This window comes from Lissotriton vulgaris, chromosome 5 (assembly GCF_964263255.1).
Source record: "Lissotriton vulgaris chromosome 5, aLisVul1.2, whole genome shotgun sequence".
Lineage (NCBI taxonomy): Eukaryota > Metazoa > Chordata > Amphibia > Caudata > Salamandridae > Lissotriton > Lissotriton vulgaris.
The window spans coordinates 34,946,434-34,968,792 of NC_141693.1; the positions used below are offsets into that span (position 1 = coordinate 34,946,434).

At 50.3% G+C, this 22,359-nt stretch overlaps 1 protein-coding gene and 1 non-coding gene across 2 annotated transcripts in view; both read left to right on the forward strand.

Annotated features, from left to right (window-relative positions):
• The window catches only part of PPP1R10 (protein phosphatase 1 regulatory subunit 10), a 230,592-nt gene that overhangs the window by 29,873 nt on the left and 178,360 nt on the right, over window positions 1–22,359 (forward strand). The gene's annotated exons all lie outside the window — the stretch shown is intronic.
• LOC147710061 (U6 spliceosomal RNA) lies at window positions 5,358–5,464 on the forward strand. Its single transcript, XR_015296222.1, has one exon. It is a non-coding gene; the product is annotated as a U6 spliceosomal RNA (small nuclear RNA).

The following is a 22,359-nucleotide window of genomic DNA, read 5'->3' on the forward strand; positions in this document are numbered from 1 at the left end:
TTGCTGGCCGGCGACCAGTGATGAATAGTTCGTAGAGATCGAAGCCTGGATCAGAGATTGTTGATACCTGAAAGCAGAGGGGACCAAGTTCGTACTACTAGCCAGTAGTCAGAGGGTACCAGGATGGCACCGGTTGGCCGTCACCTCGACCAGGTGAGTGGGCGACGCTAGGCTCTGCAGTCTCACGGTCCAGGAGGCGTTGTCGGCGACCACGGCGGAGGTGCGAGCTGTCCCACGAAGGATGATGCTGTCGGCGTCGCTGGGCCCAGGATGGGGCAACAAGCCTTGGCAGATCTCAGGGCCACGTGGTGGGCCTAAGATGGCGTCTTGAGTGGACCAGGAGGGTCCGGGGTGCTTCTCGCAGAGATGGAAGCAAGGGCCAGTCTGGAGCAACCAGACCAGCAGTGTTGATTGTCGGATGTCGTCACAGAAGGGCACAAGCCAGCGGCTAGTGACCAGACAACGTGCTGAGCAGCGAGCAGAAGGGCCCCACGCAGATCGTGGAGATGCTGGGAGACTGCACTTCGGTGCTGGAGCGGCTCAGGGTCGGGGCTTCTCGGACCCCAGAGCACTCACCGGGGAATCGCTTCGATGGTCGTGCTGGTTTAAGAGCGTGCAGGTTCTGATGATGGCCGGTCCCTCGAGGTCTCGTCGCACCCACAGATCACAGCTGAGCTGATGACGTGGGTAGAGGTCAGAGGTGCCAGGGAAGCCGGTTCTCGTCGAGCTGGGCCGTCGGATCCTTGAGGAAGGACTTGCAGCAAACCGCAGAGTTCTTAGATGGTGCCCGCTGATGCAGGGTGACTACTCCTTAGTCACAAGGGAGAAATCTTGAGAAGAGTCTTGAGTGTCCTTTCGTAGAAAGTAGTTCTTGATTCAAAGATGATCTAATTTGGAAGGGTCCCCGCTCCGGCCTTTATCCTAAAGAAAGGGGTGGGTACATGACTAGGTCCTGCCCTAAGGGTGGGACCAGGAAGGGGGGTAGTTACACCCCTCTCCCCTGCCGGACTTTCCCCAGGCCAGGGCTGGCGCCCCTGGAACTGGTTCTGACCGGCAGATGCGTAGTGAGCACCGGGGTGCCACTCCGCAGTCACCTTCTCGCAAAAGCCCTACCTACCCAGAATACACAAACCCTGTCTGGGACGGTGCGAACACCGCCCTCGACAGGAAACCCTTTGTCCAAGCTCTCCCCGCTGGAAGGACTCCCAGCAGCGGGAGGTCAGACCCGTGTCTGTGGTGGCAGCATCCATTTTGTGGAGCTGAGGCTTTAGTTAACTTTAACCGGGGTTCACAGTTACGTACATGTCGTGTCCCTCTAGAAGGGCGGAATGCTAACCTCGTCGCCAGGGTTGGTGAGAGGGCAGCATCCCGATTCGTATGACACCTTACTCGACATGCCTTGATAACGCGACACCGAAGTTACCGATGGGGTACGCGTTATCATGGAACAGCCATTGGGTCTTGGTTCCGCAAGCTGCAACCGGGCTCGGCTCGGGCCAGAGCCTAGTTCACACGAGCCCATGCACTCTGCCTTCAGGATTGTCAAGGCCTGCCATAGGAGTGACTGATAGGAACTCGAGTGCCCATTGTATGGTTAGATATAGGGCTACTATATCTAAAGCAAAGTGTGATTACACGACTTCGCCCCAGCTGTCATGCAGCCAGTTGTGTCAAATTTAGGCGGCCAGCCAGGGGTGGCATAATACATGCTGCAGCTCCTGGCGGCCCTGGGTACACCTATGCCCTGAGTTACAGGGTCTGATAAGGTGGCCCAGTACCAATTGGTAAATGCACCTAGGGTACATGTCGTAATTTAGAAAGAGAACAGCCAGGCTGTGGGTCTGATTAGCAGGCCCACAGCCAGAGAAAGTCGTAAACCAGTGAAACAAAAGCAAAAAATCTGGGTGATCATAGGATTGCAGACCCTACTCTCCTACAGCCCCCAAATGCAAATCAGTCTTGACCCTGTTCCTTATGGGCAGTCTAGTCTGTACCAGAAGACCATACACTGAAGGGGACCCTATAGTGTCAGGAGAACTTGGGGAGCTAACTGATACCAGCGTCCAACCAGTTTTAGCGTCTGGGGGTGCCACACCTAGATGGAGGGTGCAGAACCCTAGAAGGAGGGGTTTGAGGGCAAAGAAGGACTTTCCCCATTCCTGCCTAACCTAAGTGTACAGACCTCAGGAGGGCGTGGCCAGACCACAGACCAAGACGGCCCTGTAGTTCTGTAGGTCCGCTCGATTCCCCGGACAATTTGGTCATACCGGCAGCCATGGACACAGCCGAACGCTAACAAGGGTTGCAGTCGGCTCCCGAATGATTCCGGTCTCCTCAGAGCCCCGCCTTTCATCTTCCCACACTTCTGAGCCGCTGCTGCACAGTGATGCACATCAGGCCTAGCATGCTCGGTGGAGCCGGGGACTAAAATTGTGCATCTGCCCGCCGAAGCCGGATCACACACCCATGAGCACGAACGGAAGTTGCTGCTTCCGCGTCTGGGTGTCACCTGTGGCTTCTCGACATCCGCAGTGGGGATCCCACCGTGCCACTGCAAAAGAGGACAGTCAGGAGCCCGGAGCACTACAGACACAGCACGCAGGTAGGCACACACGGTACACCCGGAGGCTCCGTGGAGACAGGGTCCACAGGTGAGCCTGGGGACCAGCTGCCCGGCCGGATAATTGCGGTGGCCCCTCTGCCCTTGCTTTTCACTCCCGCCTCACTGCCTGGCTCCCCCGCCTGCCCTGGAAGAACGATACATGGGCGGCGCGCATTAGGCCACGGGCTCCTCTACCCTGGCGCTCACTGATGCTGCATAACAATGGGCCTCTCTGTAATGGCCAGTTAAGAGTGTGGTACTGGAGCAACAACAGGGCATACTAATTGGATTGGCTTGTACTTCACCCTACCTTTTGCCCCCAGCGCTTCGGCACCAGGGGCATCCCTACCACATGGTCGCCCGAACCTCCAGCCCTCCCCCTTCACCCTGCACCAAGCAACCAGTCACCACCATCTTTGATTCTGCCTTGTTGTGTTCTTCCCCCCCCCCTTCAAGGCCTTGGGGAAGGTCGACCCCAAACAGCGCAAGCTGCCATTTGAAAAGTCGTCGGGCGGCACTGAACCCACAGGAGGCACTATGGCGGAGGGGGGTGACTCAGTGTGCCCTCCCCAAATATCTGATGCAGGTAAAGAGGCCCTGATTGTGGAACCGCGGGCCGGATTTAAAGCACTCGACACAAGATTCAACGCCCTGGACAGGAGCCTGGACACAATGGGGGCTTGACTGGATAAACATGACGCACTCCTCAATACAGCTGAGGGCAGGATCTCGGACCTGGAGGATAGGTCTGCTCAGGCGACAAGCGCCTGGAAAGGATGGAGAAGGTGCTCAAGACCATTTCAATGAAGAATGAGGACCTGGAAGCCAGGGTGAGGTGCAACAACATACGTATCACGGGTATTCCAGAGTCTATTAACACTGGGCTGCTTGATGGGTTTGTTGATGGCCTCCTCTGTGACCTATTTCGCAGTGACTCTTTCACTCCCACTTTTGTCATTTAAAGGGCACACCGAACACTCAGTCCCCGCCCCAATCCTGGTTGTTCACCTCACCCAATTATGGCGCGGCTCCTGAATTTCAAGGACAGGGACACAGCCCTCCACCTGGCCCGGGAGCGTGGATCTCTGGACTGGCAAGGTTCTTCAATCTCTCTGCATCCAGACTTCACCGCAGTGGTACAGGAAGCCCGCCGGAAGTTTGAACCAGTCAAACTTGCCCTCCGAAAGGCTGGTCTGCGGTATGGAATGCTCTATCCTGCCTGTCTTAAGGTGGACGTCGATGGTAGGTCTAGGGTCTACAATTCACCAGCTAAGGTCCAGGAGTTTCTCCAACACAGGTCGAACACTTCCCAGTTGCTTCGCTCGCCCACTCCTGATTGTTCGCCTAGCTTACCAGACTCTGGCGCTAGTGCTTACCTGTTCTCTACAAGTTGATATCTCCCCCGCAGTTTGACGAGCTGATGAGTACTGATCCTTTTCTCCTGACTCGCTTCCCTCAATGTTTTCTGTGGGTCCGCCGGTTTATGGTTTCTTCAATTTGATTTCACAAGAATCTTTTCTGATCCGGGGGATTGTCATAACGTTGCCTTCCCCCCAGTGCTTTGCCACCTATTTGTGGTTTATAAGGTTTTATTGTAGTAACGTTAATACGTTTCTATTTGGGATTTGGGATTTCCCCTACGTAACGGGTATGGGGATGGGTGGGGGGTGGGGATGTTGCAGATTAACAATTTTTCTTTCCTTGCACAGGCTAATTGTTGAATGTATTGTTATATCCTCTGATCCAATGCGCAGCTTTGTAAAATATTTTATTAATGTCACGTAATGCTCACCGCACAGAATCTATCGCCCTGGTGCCCTGGAATGTCCGGGGGCCTAGCGATACCCGGAAGCGCAAACACGTCTTACTTTATTTACAGCGCCATCAGGCAGATATTGCCTTTCTCTAGGAAACTCACCTCCCCCCTCATTCCTCTTCGAACTTTGCCTGCAACTGGGGTTCCAACAGGTATTTTGCCGGTTATAGCAACTACTCCGGGGGGGGGGTCTTCATCCTTGTGCATAAACGTCTACCATTCAGAATAGTGGCGGTACACTCCGAACCGGCAAGCAGGTTCATTTTGGTGAAAGGCTGGCTCCTATGACATACGATTCTCCTGGTGAATGTCTATGCGCCCACTATAGACAGCCCAGATTTTTTCATGGAGCTCCACTCTCTCATTGACGCAATGGGAGCTAAGCACATTTGCTTGGCGGGGTGACCTTAATATTCTCCTTGACCCCCGACTGGACATTACTTCCACCTCACCAGACACCAAACCTAGGGCTAGAAGGACTCTTTCTACACTGATTGACACTCATCGGTTATCTGACTATCACACTATTCTGCCCCCCACAACACTTGGCCCTGTTTGGATTATTGGTTACTTTCCCCTAGTGCTACCTAGTCGAGCTCAATTGCACAGCTCCAGCACACTGTCTCGGACCACACTCCAGTGGTGCTTCGGTTGCAGATCCCGGGGGCCGGGGACAGACTAGGGAAATGGCAGTTTACTGAGATGGTCCTCCAAGACCCTGTCTGTGAGGAAGAGCTACACGCCGCCGTGGAGGAATACTTTGAACTCAATGTGAACACGGTGGAGTCCAAGACCACCTTGTGGGAGACTTTAAGGCTTATATTATGATTATGCATCTCCAAAAGTGCTGGTATATTGAAGGATCTCCGCCGCACCCTGGCTGGGATTGAGAGCAGATTAGCCGCCCTGGACGTTAGACATGAGTCCCCCCCGTTCCAGGTGCTCGCTTCGGCAGCACATTTACTAAAATTGGAACGATACAGAGAAGATTAGCATGGCCCCTGCGCAAGGATGACACGCAAATTTGTGAAGCGTTCGATATTTTTCTGCGCTGCCCCTAACACGCCTGTTTAAAGGGGTTGGACAAAAACAACGGGATTACCTTGCAGCTGGCGTAACGACTGAGCTGGGCCCATGGGTCAACGGGGGGCAGGAAGAAACTAAGGGGTTTTCCCCCACATACCCTGAAACAAGCGCGCCTCCTGTGGAGACAGTGCATTAGTAAGCTGGCTACCGTGAAAAGATAGGAGTAGCATAGACCTGCCCTTCTCCCACACTGGTACAACAGATTGGACCCGGCACAAGACGGGTGGCGGAGGCGGCCCCTGTGCCCAGAAAGACGAAGAGGGCAACCACAAGAACTGAAGCAGACCCTCACAGACCCAGTAACTGAGACACAGACAGAGTCATCGTATAGAGGCCTACGGCATTCAGCCACGCGTCAACAGAACAACCAAGAGACGCATGCATCATACAGGGCAAAATTTGTCAAGACATCTACCAGCCCCAAAAAAGAGTCCCGGCCCGCTAGAGAAGCTATGACACAGGCGACTGGTACTGCTCAAATGGAATCAAATTGGATGCCAACCGCACAACAACTAGTAATGGGCCGACTATGCACCAGCACCCAACAGCTCAACACGCACACTGGCACCACGGAAACAACGACTGGAGACGGAGGCATGGCTTTAGGGGCACCGCACATGGCACTCGCTGCCAAACTCGACTCAGTACTTGCAGTGGTCGAAAAGATAGGTTCCACTCTTGACCTGACTCGCTCGTCACTAGAGTCCAAGATTGACAAGGTGACCTCAGACTTTACTCTGTTACAAGCCGACCATCACAAATTAGGGGATAGAGCATGACAACAAGAACAAACTCTCACAGAACTAAAACCTGTCACACAAAGTCGCACTGCTGCCCTGCAGGATCTAATAGACCGAGTGCATGAACTGGAAGACAGAGTGGAAGAAGCAGAAGGATGCTCGTGCAGGAACAATATCCGAGTAGTGGGAATGCCGGAAGGTGAAGAGGGACGCAAACCAGAAGAATTTACCGAACGCTGGATAAGAGACCTACTACCAGCATACACTCGGTCTCCTCAATTTGTCATTGAAAGAGTGCACCAGGCCCCTGCACAAAAGCCCCCACAAAGGAGCCCGACCGCGGCCTTTCCCTTTTCAAAGTCCTTAACTATAGGAACAGAGACTTGATATTATGTGAAATCCGCAAGATACCAGACATGAACATAGGCAATAACCAGATTATGTCTTCCCTGACTACACCGTGCAAGTTCAACGTCTCAGGAGCAGGGGTGTGGAATTTATTAAAATATCTACTTGTCCCTGCGACAGGTTGCTTCATAAATCCACTTGTCCTGTAACAAAATGTACTTGACCCTTTTGTGCCATGTAATGCAGCAACAAATTATGGCAGCAATCTCATTATATAAGAGCTCTAAAATAGCCTCTCCGATTATGCAAGGGTGCCTTCCATAGTAGGGTTTGAGTATTAGCCATTCCCTTATGTTGCCATGTTTCCACAGATCTATATACTGGGGCTGATGGTAGTGGTAAGCAACAGTTCCAGGGTTGAAATGCCCTTTTGAGTCTGTGCAAACCTACTAACTTGCATGTTTTATAAGGATTTTCACCAACTCTTCTCTAATCTTTTTCCATACTGAGAAAGGTTGGAAATTTACTCCTGACAATGGCAGATATAAATGTTCTTCCAGGGTTGGGAAAAAAGTGGCTGGAAGGAAAGTAAACTTGCAAACACTCAGATTTTCTCATGAGATTTGTTCATGCTAAAATGAGGTTTACTAATATTTTCTAGGAGTACTATTTATTGGCCCTCTTCTGTAACAGTCTTGTGAATTCACGAAAGCCGTATATTTGTACTTTATGCAAGGACATAGGTGCACTTTTGAGACTTTAATAATTGGGCCCCTAATTAGGTCTGGCGTTAACTATGACCTTTTGTGTTTATTAAAATTCTGTCTCTCTCTCTCTTTCTCTCTATCGGCTAGCAACATTGAGTGACAGCATTCTGTTCTTTCACAAGGAGCATATAGACACATAGTTGGTTTGTTCAGTGCCAGGAACTACTGTGGCAATGTGTGCTTTTTGAGACCAAAACAATTTTGGCTTTTCCCAATGTTTGTTATAATGGTGAGGGCCCAGCAGCTTCCACATCAATAAGGTTTTTTAAAAAACCATGCCAAAACCAAAAGGCTGACCAACAATTTCAGACCTACTCGCTTTACCAAGGCTTGTTTATTTTAATGTTTCCCATAATCTTATCAAAACTGGTTACACTGATTTTCCCTTATGAATATTTTTGGGAAATACCAGCATACATCAACACATTTTACTAAATGATGCTGCAAAGAAATGGTACCTACAATTTTACAGTAGTTTAGTGAAATGCTTTTGCTTTTTTTGTGAACATTTTATTTTGAAAGCAAAGATTCATCAATCTTGCTTTTAAACTTCAGCAAATATTTGCATCTAATCAGAGAGCATTGTGGGAGCATTATACATAGTCTCATATTGCTAAACGTTGACAACATGTACACATTTTTATACTGAAACCAGTGTCAGTAGTGCAGTCTGAACTTACAACATTTACTCAGAGCGCTCACCCAAATAATAAGGGCTTTGCATTAATGAACCATGAATACTAGTTTGAACAGCATCAACACATGGACACAAATATTACCTTAACTGCAGGAAATGCCTTTCCCTGATCCAAAATGTACATTAAACTGGTAGCCAAAAGGGTTTGTGCTATAGGGGGTTGGCCCTACTTGTTCCAAGGACAATATACAAATGAAAACGTGTTGCTGTTGACCCCAAACAATATGTCCCGGTTTTCGGGCTATAGGAATTTCACACCCCTGCAGGAGTGCATACACAGAGTGAACAGACAACTGCGAGAGCTCGGACTAAACTACTCTCTGATATTCCCTGCAAGGCTGCAGGTAGTTGCAAAAGGAGTGGCACGTTTCTTCGACTCAACCACAGATGTTTAGGACTGGTTGGAAGAGTCTGGAACATGGACTGGGCCCAGACCCTCCGCGGAGGCAGAATTTTGGAAACCCAACAGAAGACGGTGGAATAGTGGAAGACATGGCAGATCCGCTACTGTATCCACCACTGCCCCCAACATGGAACAGAAAAGGATGGAGAGATAGACGGCGATCTTTGTGGCTACTGCACTGGGGACCAGGTCACAAAACTCTGAACACCAGCAGAGCCCATCCAGGTCCTCGGACGCTGGCTCCACCACACCCTCAAGAATAGGGGATCCAGATGGTATCCGCTGCCAGAAGTCACACCGCAGATGGCGGATAACATCATACAACTCTGGACAAATAACCGCACAGGACTGGAAACGAGCACAGGCAAGTACCTACGTTCCTGGCAAACAATTTTTTTTTTAAATACTATACACCTCCCACTGTCCAAGTACTTATCCTGTATGAGCGATGGCGTTCCCCGACACACCTCCGCAAACAGGGATTGCCCATTGACACAACGTGGGTCGCAAACAGAATGCACACTTCCCTGACATGATGGATTAGCTGAGAGGACGCATAGTCATAATGCAACACTGAGGGTTGACGCAACTCACACCAACCACACATCACATACATCCACCCGTAAGACTTAGCCTCACTGTTACAGACACACAAAAGGCAGTTTAGTCTGGACGAACATCCCGTTGGAATTTGCCCCAGACAGTTATGCATAGTTCAGCTTATACCTATACATTGTTGTTGATAATACCAAGATGGAGCACACCCACACAAATCAGAGATTATAATGCCATGCCCTCCTGTTGCCAGATTGATAAACACAAGAAAGATTCATGGTGCAGGTCAACGTAATCACATGGAACATGCGCGGCATACATTCACCGGCGCGTAGGTATTCTATCTATTCGTACCTGCAGCACAGATCCACTGGTATTGCGCTGCTCCAAGAAACACATATGTCTCAGGTGGAGCTGCAGTGCCTGCGCAGTAGATGGAGAAGCCAAGTACATGGCAAAAATTACTCCGCGCATGCGCAAGGCGTTCTTATCTGAGTGAGAGCTGGGGTTCTCTTACATTGTGAAAAGATATGTACTAGTAAGTGGAAGACTTAATGGTCAACCGATTCTCCTCTGCTCCATCTACGCCACAAATGTAGGCCAATCGGCCTTCTTGAAAAATCTCCCACATATACTAGCCGGGTGGAGTGGTATTCCCTGGCTCCTCTGGGAGATTTCAATTCTGTACTCAGTGTAGACCTGGATAGATCATTCCCGCCCCTGTCCAGGACCACAACAGAGTCCAATGCGCAGGCCCTCACAGACTGGCTGACGCAATGGGTGCTCGCATACATATGGCGCGCCATCAGCCCTAATGTCCGAGTTTATTCATGCAACTCAGGGGAACATAGGCTGCATTTACGCCTTGATAGAATGGTGGGATCCCCAGCAATCCTCCCCCTGGTACACTAAATCGAATATTTAGGTCAGACACACTCGGAACACAACCCACAAATATTACAACTTAATTGGGAACCTGGGCTGCCCCCTGCCCCGACGTGGAGGCTCCAAACTGCAGATTTAGAAGATCCGGCATACCGCTCCTCATTGGGCACAGCCCTACTCGCATATTTCGAGACTAATGAAAACACAGCGAGGGATGTTCTGGTGGAGTGGAGGCCTTTAAGGTCACTACAAGAGGCCACTGCATGAGTGTGACCTGGAACATACGGAGGCAACTGTCTTCTGACCTAAGCAAATTAGAAAAACTGCTACTGCGATATGAGGTGGAGGGAGAAGATAATGGCAGAGACACACAGCGCCTGGAAACACTGCGCAAACAACACGCTGAACTATTAGAGCGCCTTTGTTGCCACAATTAAGCAACACACACAGCCCGCACCCATGCAACTGCTGATACGGCAGGTCGACTCCTGGCCTGGCTAATCCGCCAAGAACACACACGCAAACCCATTGGAGCATTGGAAACCGCCACAGGAACATTAATACACAACCAGCGAGGCATCCATGAACCTCTGACACAACATTACAGTCAACTGTATCAATCCCAATGTAACTGTGAGCCACATGCCCTGACAGACATTTTAGAATGCATACAATTACCCGAGACGGAGATGACACACAGTGAGATGCTAAGTGAACCGATCTCCCTGGAGTAGATTGGGGAAGCGATTTCATCCCTGGCCACGGGTAAGACCCCAGGACCAGATTGGCTCCCAGCAGAATATTACAAGGCGAACCGGGTGACAATAGGCCCAATACTGCACTCCCTCTACACAGCAGCCATAGACGCTGGACAGCTCCCCTCTCAATATGCGAGGCACATCTGATCTCGCTGCCCAAACCCGAGAGAGACCCAACTGACATGGGCTCCTATAGGCCCCTCACACTCCTAAATACCGACAATAAGTTGCTAGCAAAAGTATTGGCTGACAGGTTGGCACAGGTGGTTCCTGCCTTGGTACACGCGGACCAAAATGGCTTTGTGCGAGCTCGCTTCACCTGCGCTGCTTCTTCCGAATAGCTGCATACTCTACGAGCACTAGGCCGCGGGCAGGCTATCTTGTGCTTGACCTCGAGAAAGCTTTTTATTCCCTTGAATGGAACTTCATGTTTACCACTCTTGAGAAGTACAGGCTGAGCCCCGCCTTCTTGCAATTAACCCGCTTGCTCTACACAAATCCAGTCGTAAGAGTCAATTCAGGGCCATACGTTTCAGAGGCGATTCCAGTGCGACGGGGGATGAGTCAGGCTGCCCTTTGTCCCCCTTCTCTTCGCACTTGCAATGGAGCCACTGGCGGAATCGATACGGACACTAACACAGGAAGGCATACCGTTCGGTGATGGCACACACAAAGTGTCGCTCTACGCGGACGACTTATTAATATATCTTCAGGACATTGACAATGTGCCAGACAACTTGGCCCAAATTTACGAGAGTTTGCGTCCATTCTTGGGATAAAGGTCAATATTGGCAAATCAAACGTTTACGCGTTTAATTGAAGGTTCACTGCTCCAGGCCTCATACTCAATGGAGTGAATGTAACGTGGGTTGCATGCACGTTCCGCTACCTTGGAATCAGAGTGTATCGCCAGCCTACAGATCTTCTAGATGGTAATCTAGGTAGGATGCTAATGGCCATCAAATCTCAGATGCAATTCAGGAGCACGCTCCCCCTTGCAGTGACGGGCAGAGTAGCTTTGGTGAAAATGGTGGCTCTACCGAGATTTTTGTTTTATTTTACCAATCTACCCGTCCACATACCGGTCTCCTTTTTAAGGTCTTGCTTAGTGACGCAGCGCATGCGCTTCTCGCTTGCAAGATCTATTGTCACCGATTTTGCTGTGGAAGCAGGGTGGAAGCTCCACCCACGCTTTTCATTGGCACGAGTCAAAAATGCGCGCTTTTGATTGGAAGGGAGGCATGTTTGTTCCCTCCCTGTCTCCTGCTTGCTGTGAATGGCCAGACAGGAGATGTGCATGCACCCAGCGTCTCTTTTGCTGGCTGCATTTCAGCACAAAGCGCGCATGGCACGCTTTCACTTTTCTTGTGGTATTCTCTCATCCTGAGTCTCGTGGGCGTCTCTTTTGCTCGCGGTGTTTCAGCACAATGCGCACATAGCATGCTTTCACTTTTTTTTGGTGTGGTATTCTCTCATCCCAGGTGTCGCGACCTTTGCTTGCCGCTCTTCTCTTCCCCTTGCTCATGGAGCGCAGCCAGGGCTGGTGGTGCCGCTATTAATTGATTGTGGCACCTTAAGACACAGATTCTTTCTGCTGCTGCTGAAGAAACACTGACACACAATCCCCTCTTTCAGATGCAGAACCTGTATGTCCCTCGCTCGCTCCCTCCCTCCCCCCCGTCGGGCCCCTCCCACCTCCATTGTGTGCCGGTGCTGGTCAGAGTGTGCTATGGACAGAGCGCAGAAAGCTGCACACGCAGGCAAAAGTCCCCGGCTGCTCAAGGGAGTCTCAGGTGCTGCTGGTCCTGAGGCTGAGCTTTCACTGCACCTATGGGACAGGCCTCCTGCCTTGGCTTTCACGGACTCCCGCTGCCGCAGTGATATGTTTGTTATTGCCCATTTTCACTGAGAGTTTGAACAGCGAACTCCGGGAGGCTAAACTCCTGTGTGCTTTCGAGGAATTCTTAAGAACAGGGCTCAAGGAGAGGGTTGCTAAGCATTGTTTTTGCGATATTACTGTTAGCACTGGAAGCTGTAGGAAAGAGCAGCGAGGGGGCAGGGTTTCTCATCTAGCCCCTATATTCCTCTATATGCTGAGGGCGATCGCATCAAAAGGATGCCCCGGTTGCATGGCTTGGAGAATATCTGCTAATAACTGTGGCATGCTAGCGCTTGAAGGTGTACACTGGGCGCTTCAGCCGGGTATATGCACAGCGTTCTGTTCGTACTGCCAGCCTCTCGTGCTCTTCATTAAAGCAGCAACGCTTCTGGTGTCGGAGGCAATTTTGTAGGTTATTTATTTTTAGTGTACTTTTCATATTAGGTTTTCGAAGGGGACACCTTTTAATCAGTGTAAAACTCTGCAGTGACGTCGTTCAGATAGTGATGCACAGACAGGTGCCACGGCTCGCAGATGGGAGCCCCACGGAGCTATGCACTATTCATATCTGGCGCATATGGTGGTGTGAAGTGGCAGGTTTCTGACAAAACCCCAGATGTCCAGTGCGTCTCCTCTATGTTGCAGGACCCTAGGAAACCCAGGTCTTTGGCTGTGCTCTCACTGCCTCTTACAGTTCTTTAATGTCTGTTTTGGTACACGTCCTGCTCAAGAGAGGAAACTAATGTAGTACTGTGGTGCATTTTTTGGAAGCGCTAGTGAAGCTGTACCGGTTTCAAGTCGCTGCCGGTAGTGTCACCGACTGGCGGGAGGATGTTGGTTAGGAAAGCTGTCCAGGATTGGCTTTCTTCAATTTCCTTGCTTCTATGTTCATTTCGCTCCCTTCAGCACATCAAGGCCGTTCTGTCTTTTTAAAGTACCTTTTCAGGTTAACTCACGCAATAGTTCTGGCTGGTGTTTTTGTAACATACCTATATGCGACGCTCTCATAACCTACAGGAATGTTAGCGCTGTACCATATATAGAAATAAATTCTCTTAGTGCACACAGAGAAACAGACAGAGGCAACATTTTAATTTGGCCCTTAAAAAATAAAGTGCAACATGCACTCACATTAAATGCATTTCCAAAGCACTATGCAATTTATGCTGCATGCAGCAACTAGTATCCCCTCTTTAGGCACCATCAGTGCATTCCCTAATATCAAACACAGCAACTGGTTAAAACTTGCCTAACTACATACTTTCCACGGACCAGACACATGCCCTCCAGCACCTTTTTTACCTGTCTCAGAGGCAAATTTTGTAAACTGGTCTATAAATAATCTATTGTGCGCCTTCCATTAGCTGCTAAAAGCAACGTGTTGTGGTTTGTAAACCACATGCTGCAACTTTTTTCGTGTCCGTGAAAGCTTTCATTAAATTGTAATTACGACCCCAATAACTCTAACTGATGCGAGACCTGTTGCATTGCAAATGCTTGTTACTACATTTGAGAAGATAATCAGAGATTTCATATGGGGCCCCAGCCGACACATAGTGGCATTTAAAAACCTGTATCTACCGAATGACCAGGGTGTTCTATCCACGCCATGTCTAGAAAATTACTACCTAGCGGCGCAGCTCCAGTGGGTGGCCGGATGGATAGCGGGGGCCAGTGTGAAGATACTGCGACCATGCTCCCACCACTTACACCATCACAGACCCTCCAGCTATTCCACCCCAGCGCACGAGCGCCACCTCCAGAATCTATGTGGCTAAACACAGCATATAAATGGTATAGAAGGAGCCTCTACATTACTCTACACATAACACCATACGCCCGCTCTCCCACTAGAAGGCGCTCCTAAAGGACAGAGCTACAACAATGGCAAGAGGCGGGTGCAGACCCTGGGAGACCTTTACCGAGACGGTGTCCTAATCCCCTATGAGAAAATGGTAGAGGAGGATGGGCTCCCGACGGGACAGTTCCTCCTACACCGGTCTTTGATAGCCACACTCACGGTGCGATGGAAGACCTTACCACCGAACCACCCACACGCCTTACCATACAATATTTGCACATAATGGGACAAGGGACATCTGACGCTGTAGTTCGCAGCCTCGTTGCGCCAACACACCGCGATCAAGTTAGATTCCCTGAGACAAAAAATGGGAGCAAGACTTAGGCAGGCAATTCTCAGACAAAGAATGGGGACGAGTGCTGGCTAGCCCGGTCCTGATCCCAGGAACAGGAGGGTCAGATAAATCCAATTCTACGTTATACACAGGGCGTACTATACGCCAGCCAAAATCAACAGATATTTTCACCGCACTGATTATGCCTGCCCGAGAGGTTTCACTCTAGACGAAGACCTGCTACATATGCTGTGGAGTTGCACCAGCCTTAGTACATACTGGAGAGAGGTAGTGGAAGCGATGCATTGTTGCACCGAACGAGAGATACCCTTTGACTGGCCCATGTACTTACTGCACAAATTCCGCAGGACGCGCAACACAAAGGTCACATCCAGATTCTTGGATCTGGGTATAATAGCTGCAAAAAGGTTAATCACGAAAAGATGGAAGGCGTTCGACCATCCTCACTTTCAGGCTTGGAAGTATTCAACACTCGCATGGGCTAGGGCAGAAGGCATAGCAATTCGCCAGGAAGATGCCAATAGCTAAGCAATGGGAAGCAATTCTCATTACACTACAACAATACACAGACATTTCAACACAACTCCCACTGACACCTGACCCGGACGGGCAACATCGCACGGGTGAATCGAATCTCGGAGACGCTTAAAGACACTAACTCCAAAACCGACCTTGATCTACTGTCGCCCAGACACACAACTTTATAGAGGACCTATGGTTAAAGAAACGGGCACTGGTGCAACAGGCAACATATCCACACACGCACACAGATAGGTGGAGACACTCCAATCCGGCTCCAAGTTCCATGCCTTTACCCAGTTACTTTTGTATGCACTGTTTAGGATGGTCATTCACACAGTTCTGAACTGTCAATGCCACTTTCTGCAGACAACAATGACAGACATCCTAACAGGTTTGGACTCTAAAGTTGAAATTGACCTAGCTCGAGCTATTCGGCACTGCTATGCCTAAATGTCCATTAATTAAATGCTTGCAATGTATATACTGTCAGAACAAACTGTTGTAAAGAAGACTAATGACGTTACGTATAAAACACGATATGCAATTTGTTATTGTTGCCATCATAAGAAAGAAAGAAAAAATGTAAAACAGTAAAAATATATTAAAAAATGAGCCCCCCCCATTCCGGTACAGGACTTCGACTTAGAGCAACATTACTGACGTAGTTTCAGGAGGCGGCAGAAAGGGAAGCTCACTTTTTGGGGAAGTCTGCCATAGCCAGAAGGTACAGGGAGGGTGAACGTCCTAGACCAGGGGTCTCCAAACCGGTCCTGGAGGGCCGGATCCATGCCAGATTCTTTGGATATCCCCATTGAGATACATGTAGTCATTTAAAAAATCTGGCATGGATCCGGCCCTCCAGGACCGGTTTGGAGACCCCTGTCCAAGACGCACACTAGCCAGACTGATACATCCCCATCGTTGACCGTCGTATATCACTAACCTGTTTGGCCCGCAAGGCCAGCAGATCAATGACTGTGCGGGCATTGTCAACAGGGTTTTTCCTTATTATCAGGGCCTCGACAGGACCAGGGTTAATTTTGACCCGGCAGCCAATAACGCCTATCTGGACGAGTTAGCCTTGGTCTGGCTAGAGCAAGTACACAGAGACTTCCTGGCTGAACCCTTCTCGATTGACGAACTGACCCAACCAATCGGGGATATGGGTGGCTCAAAGGCACCGGGCCTAGTTGGGTTCCCGGTTGTTTTTATAAGGTCTTCAAAAAGACATTAGCCCCGCACCTCATTGATCTGTTCCAGGAGGCCGTTGAGCCGGGCGAATCAACCCCCATGCTTCGTGACGCGGCTGTCATTCTCCTCCCTAAAGCCGGTACAGACCCGCTACACATTGAATCCTACAGGCCCCTCTCACTGTTTAATTTTGATGATAAAATTCCGGCAAAAATGCTTGCTGATAGACTCTCCCTGATCATAGATAAGATGATATCACTCGCACGGGCCGGATTTATTCCCCGCTGATCTACTGCATTGAATCTGCGTACGCTGTTTGCCACGCTCCACCGAGTCAATCCCTTCCTCCCGGCCGCAGCGATCCTATTGGACGCCGAAAATACTTTTTATTCACTGGAGTGGCCCTTTCTTAGAGCCACCCTGGTGCTCGGCCTCCCACCCAGGTTCATTTCAGTGATTTCACTATTATACACTCGCCCCACGGCTAGAATTCGGTTAAATGGCACACACTCCCCTCCCTTCAAACTACCCAGAGTGTCTTTGACAGGGCTGCCCCCTCTCTCCACTCCTCTTTATAATTGCAATGGACCCGCTTGTCGGTCATCTCCTAGATAAACACCCCCACAGGGGCATTCAATTTAATACTGGCCCTTTGTTGCTCACTCTTTATGCTGATGATGTAATTCATTACGCAAGGAACCCGGACGACAATTTAGAGCTGCTCTTTCGTGAATTTACCCACTTTAGCACTGTGTCAGGTTTACAAATTAACTGGGGTAAATCAGAGTTCTTCCCTCTAACAGAGGCCCAATGCACTCGCTCCTCGGAGTTCCCACTCAAGTGGTGTGACGACTCCATTGAGTATCTAGGCATCCACATACACTGGGACCAACCACAAATCCTTCAGCTTAACTATGGTCCGGCCATGGTGAAATTATCTGACAACATTGACTACACCTAGACGGAGGGTGGAATCCCCAGAAGGAGGTGCCGAAGGGGGAGGAAGGACTCTCCCCTGACCCCGGTTTAACCCAAGGGTACAGACCCTGGGTGGAAAGGCCAGTTGCAGGGTAGAACCCCTGAACTGGTGGGAAGTCGAGTGGAGAGAGGATGCAAGCCACCTGGGGCTACTGCCCTCCACTCTGGGACACCGCAGAGGGCAAAGTAAGTCCGAAATCTAAAAGCTGAAACAGTAGTAGTTGGAATCATCCTGGTGGTGTCTTTGAAAAGTAGAAGACCATAACCAACTTAAGAAGTAGTGAAACAAGCATTTACAATGCAACGGTCTTGCCTTTGCAAAAGTTAGAGATGTTGGCATTGTAAATGACAAACTTTTTATTCATGTGTTGGTTTTGGAAACAGATAAATAAATGGCATTGTCATTTACAATGCCAATAGCTTAATCTCTCGCAAATGCCAAACATAAACACAAACACACAGACCCACACACACACACAGAGTCCCACACAGAGCGCAACACACACACAGAGCGCAACACACAGTGCCAGTGAAGCATCAACACATATTGCACTATGGAGGAAACTCCATGTATTCCAGGGGCATGCCCCCACAATATACCACAGGTACCGAGGCACAGTAAAATATGACCCACTTAAACATGTCATGTCCTAAAATGTGACATACACTAAAATACCCCCCCCCCCCAATGACTATGATCAAACCCAACATGTACCCCACTTCAATTGACAATTGCATTTGCTTGCAGTAGAAGGCCCTTCGCGAAGACTAATTTTTCATCTTTCAGTTCCTTATTTTAGTATTTGGTTGTTAAACTGGTATTAATTAGATTAAATCTTTGCACAGACAGTATTACCATGTGTAAAATTACAAAATGATGGAGTAATACCATCAAAAATTTGCACCATTGGGGGAGGAGCTTCGCGGGCGACCAAGATGGCCGCGTAAGCTCGGAGCTCCGCGGACCCTCCGACCCTCCGCAAATATCCTGCTGAGAATCCTGTTCCACGTTAGTGGATTCCGATTGGTGCGAGGTCGCGGACGCAGGAACTGCTTTCCGCTTTCGAATCCGTTGCTCCTAGGCGAAGCTACGTCGAGCTGAACTTTGTGCCAGGGATGCGCCATTGTCTCATGGGTGGCTGCTGCTCGTACCGACACTCCGCATGATTGGAATGCGGAGTGGACGTCTTCGGTCCCTGCTGGCGAAGTGCATGTAGCTGCGAAGTCGCCTGCTATCGGCCTGGTTTATTTGCTGGCTTCGCCTCTGTTCTGCACATCTGCTTCCTTGTCCGGGCAGCGTAGCCCTTTGTTCTCCTTGGGTCCATCATGGCCGGCAGAGGGGACCCCAACAAGACATCGAACAGAGGCGTTCGAAGGACGACTCAGACGCAATTGAATAAAATAGACCGGTATGCCCAGCAGCGGACCTCGCCCACTGTGGTGGCCTCCTCTAAGGACTCGCAACGTGCGGGCTCGCCTGATGGTTCGGAGCCTACTTTGAGTGATGTTATGGGGGCCATCGCGGGCATTCGGGCTGAAATGCAGAAGCAACACGAGGTCCTGACTCATAAGGTGGACACTCTGGCAGTGGATCTCAACCTGATCAGGGCCGATTTGGGAAAGACCAACGATCGGGTGAAATCCCTTGATATCAAGACCTCCAGTTTGACTACCGATGTTTCGGGCCTGCAAGCAGAGGTCCGGACCCTAAGATCGGTCAACGACCAATTCTCTAGAAGGCTGGAGGATTTTGAAGGGCGTGCAAGGCGACAGAATGTTCGCATTATTGGTATACCGGAAGGTGCTGAGGAGGCGGCAGTGGACCTTTTTGTGGAGGATTTGATACAGACACATCTCGCACCATCTGGCCTGAGTAACTTCTTTTCTGTGGAACGTGCCCATCGGATACCTGGCGGCCCCCCGAAGTCGGGTGTTGCACCTAGGCCCATCATTGCCCGGCTCTTCAATTTTAGAGACCGGGATGTGATCCTTCAAGCCTCCAGGAGACATGAGCTGCTCAAATTTCAGAACTCTGAGGTGCACTTTTACCCGGACTTCACCATGGCTGTTCAGAAGCAACGTCAGAGCTTTGCAGGGGTGAAACGGCGCCTGAGAGACATGGGTTTTAAGTACTCTATGCTCTTCCCTGCTAAACTACGGATTGAGTACGAGGGCCGAGCTCTGTTTTTCGATATGCCGGAGAATGCGAGCGACTGGTTGGACACTTTGCCGCAACGCCGGGAAGACCACGACGAACACTCCGGTGGCGCAACTGGTGGCTCTGATCTCTAGGACTATGTTCTGCTGTGCTGACTATGGCGGTTGGTGTCCCTGATGTCTGTGACTGCTGATACCAATGCTTTTTCGATTTTGATATTTCTTCTGTTTTTCCATGGAGGGTGGCGGGAGGGGATTGCGGAGATTCCTTACTCCTCTAGGGTCTTTTTGTAGATTAGTTTATGGGGCGACAGGCACACTGCTGGTTGGGAGGGCTTTTTAGTCTGCTGCAGGGGTGCAGGGTGGGGGGTGGTGGTGGGGAAGTTTGTTTGTTTATTCTTTCTTTTCTCTTTCTATCTCTTAGGCAATGGATTGTATATATTGATCTGTTTCACTTGTTGTTGAGGCTTGCTGGGGTTGGGTGGGGCCAGGGTCACGATGATGGGGATAAGAAACTACGAGTTCTCAGTTGGAATGTTAACGGGTTAGGTGACCGTATTAAGAGAGGAGTTGTGATTCAACTGATTAAACGTCATATGCCAGATGTCGTTCTCCTGCAGGAAACGCATCTGGTTGGAAATACGTGTAAAGCGCTTAATCGTAAAGGGTACAAAATGGTGGCTCATTCGGGGTTCTCCTCGGGATCTCGGGGGGCGGGTGTCCTTGTTCGTGCGTTCCTTCCGCTTGAGGTTGACACCACTGTGATCGATGAGAGGGGGCGGTACGCCGCTGTGGCTGGTCGATGGGAAGGGCGTGCCCTGACATTACTTTCAGTTTACGTTCCCCCGGGCCTACAGTCTAGCACTTTCCAGGACCTCGGTGGCGCCATTTTGAATTTGCCTGCTGGACTGCTGATAGTGGGGGGTGATTTCAACTCGGTTTGCTCCGGCTCCTTGGACCGCCATCTGCCTAGAGACCTCCGTGGCTCCCAATTGTGGCTGCCATCTTTCCTCGAGACGTTGGGGCTGGTAGATAGTTGGCAGCTTTTGCATCCCACGCAATGTCATTACTCCTTCCATTCTGGCGCCCATGGTAGTCTTTCTAGGATCGACTACGTTCTTACGTTGGCTGCTCACGCGCCTGCTGTCTCTGAGGCTCGTTTTCTGGCACGGGGTGTTTCTGATCATTCCCCGCTGTGGGTCTCTTTTGACTTTGGCATTGTCATGTCGGAACGACCGGCGGTTGTTAACCCGTGGTATTTCCGTAATCCCAAGACTCGCAATCTCCTAGCCAAGGCCATCGATCTCTATTTTACTGAAAACGAGGGATCTGTTGCGTCCGCCGCAACTTTATGGGAGGCGTTTAAGACAGTTTAAGGAGCGAGGCCTTTGCTCTTATAGCTCTTATGCTGATTTACTACGCATTGAGGAGGAGATCATGGAGCTTGACTCCCAATTGGAGGCTGAGCCCGATCCCGCTCGCCTACATGACCTCTCCCTCAAACAGTCGGAGTACCGTGACCTTGCTACAAACGCTGCCCTCGCCTTAGCTAAAGAACAGCAGGGTCGGGTATACGACGTCGGCGACAAGGCCGAGAAGTTGCTGGCCGGGCTGGACAGGAGGGAGATGGCTAGCCGTGTTGTACCTGAGATACTGGGGGAGGACGGAGTTGTCGTCACTGACCCTAGTGCCATTGCCGAGTCCTTCGCTGACCACTTTCGAGGCGTCTACGCCTCTGTCTCGGACCGGTCTGAGGCTGATTCGACAGTGTTTCTTTCGGCTGTCGATCTTCCGTGCCTGTCGGACGAGTTAGCCAATAACGCCTATCTGGACGAGTTAGCCTTGGTCTGGCTAGAGCAAGTACACAGAGACTTCCTGGCTGAACCCTTCTCGATTGACGAACTGACCCAACCAATCGGGGATATGGGTGGCTCAAAGGCACCGGGCCTAGTTGGGTTCCCGGTTGTTTTTATAAGGTCTTCAAAAAGACATTAGCCCCGCACCTCATTGATCTGTTCCAGGAGGCCGTTGAGCCGGGCGAATCAACCCCCATGCTTCGTGACGCGGCTGTCATTCTCCTCCCTAAAGCCGGTACAGACCCGCTACACATTGAATCCTACAGGCCCCTCTCACTGTTTAATTTTGATGATAAAATTCCGGCAAAAATGCTTGCTGATAGACTCTCCCTGATCATAGATAAGATGATATCACTCGCACGGGCCGGATTTATTCCCCGCTGATCTACTGCATTGAATCTGCGTACGCTGTTTGCCACGCTCCACCGAGTCAATCCCTTCCTCCCGGCCGCAGCGATCCTATTGGACGCCGAAAATACTTTTTATTCACTGGAGTGGCCCTTTCTTAGAGCCACCCTGGTGCTCGGCCTCCCACCCAGGTTCATTTCAGTGATTTCACTATTATACACTCGCCCCACGGCTAGAATTCGGTTAAATGGCACACACTCCCCTCCCTTCAAACTACCCAGAGTGTCTTTGACAGGGCTGCCCCCTCTCTCCACTCCTCTTTATAATTGCAATGGACCCGCTTGTCGGTCATCTCCTAGATAAACACCCCCACAGGGGCATTCAATTTAATACTGGCCCTTTGTTGCTCACTCTTTATGCTGATGATGTAATTCATTACGCAAGGAACCCGGACGACAATTTAGAGCTGCTCTTTCGTGAATTTACCCACTTTAGCACTGTGTCAGGTTTACAAATTAACTGGGGTAAATCAGAGTTCTTCCCTCTAACAGAGGCCCAATGCACTCGCTCCTCGGAGTTCCCACTCAAGTGGTGTGACGACTCCATTGAGTATCT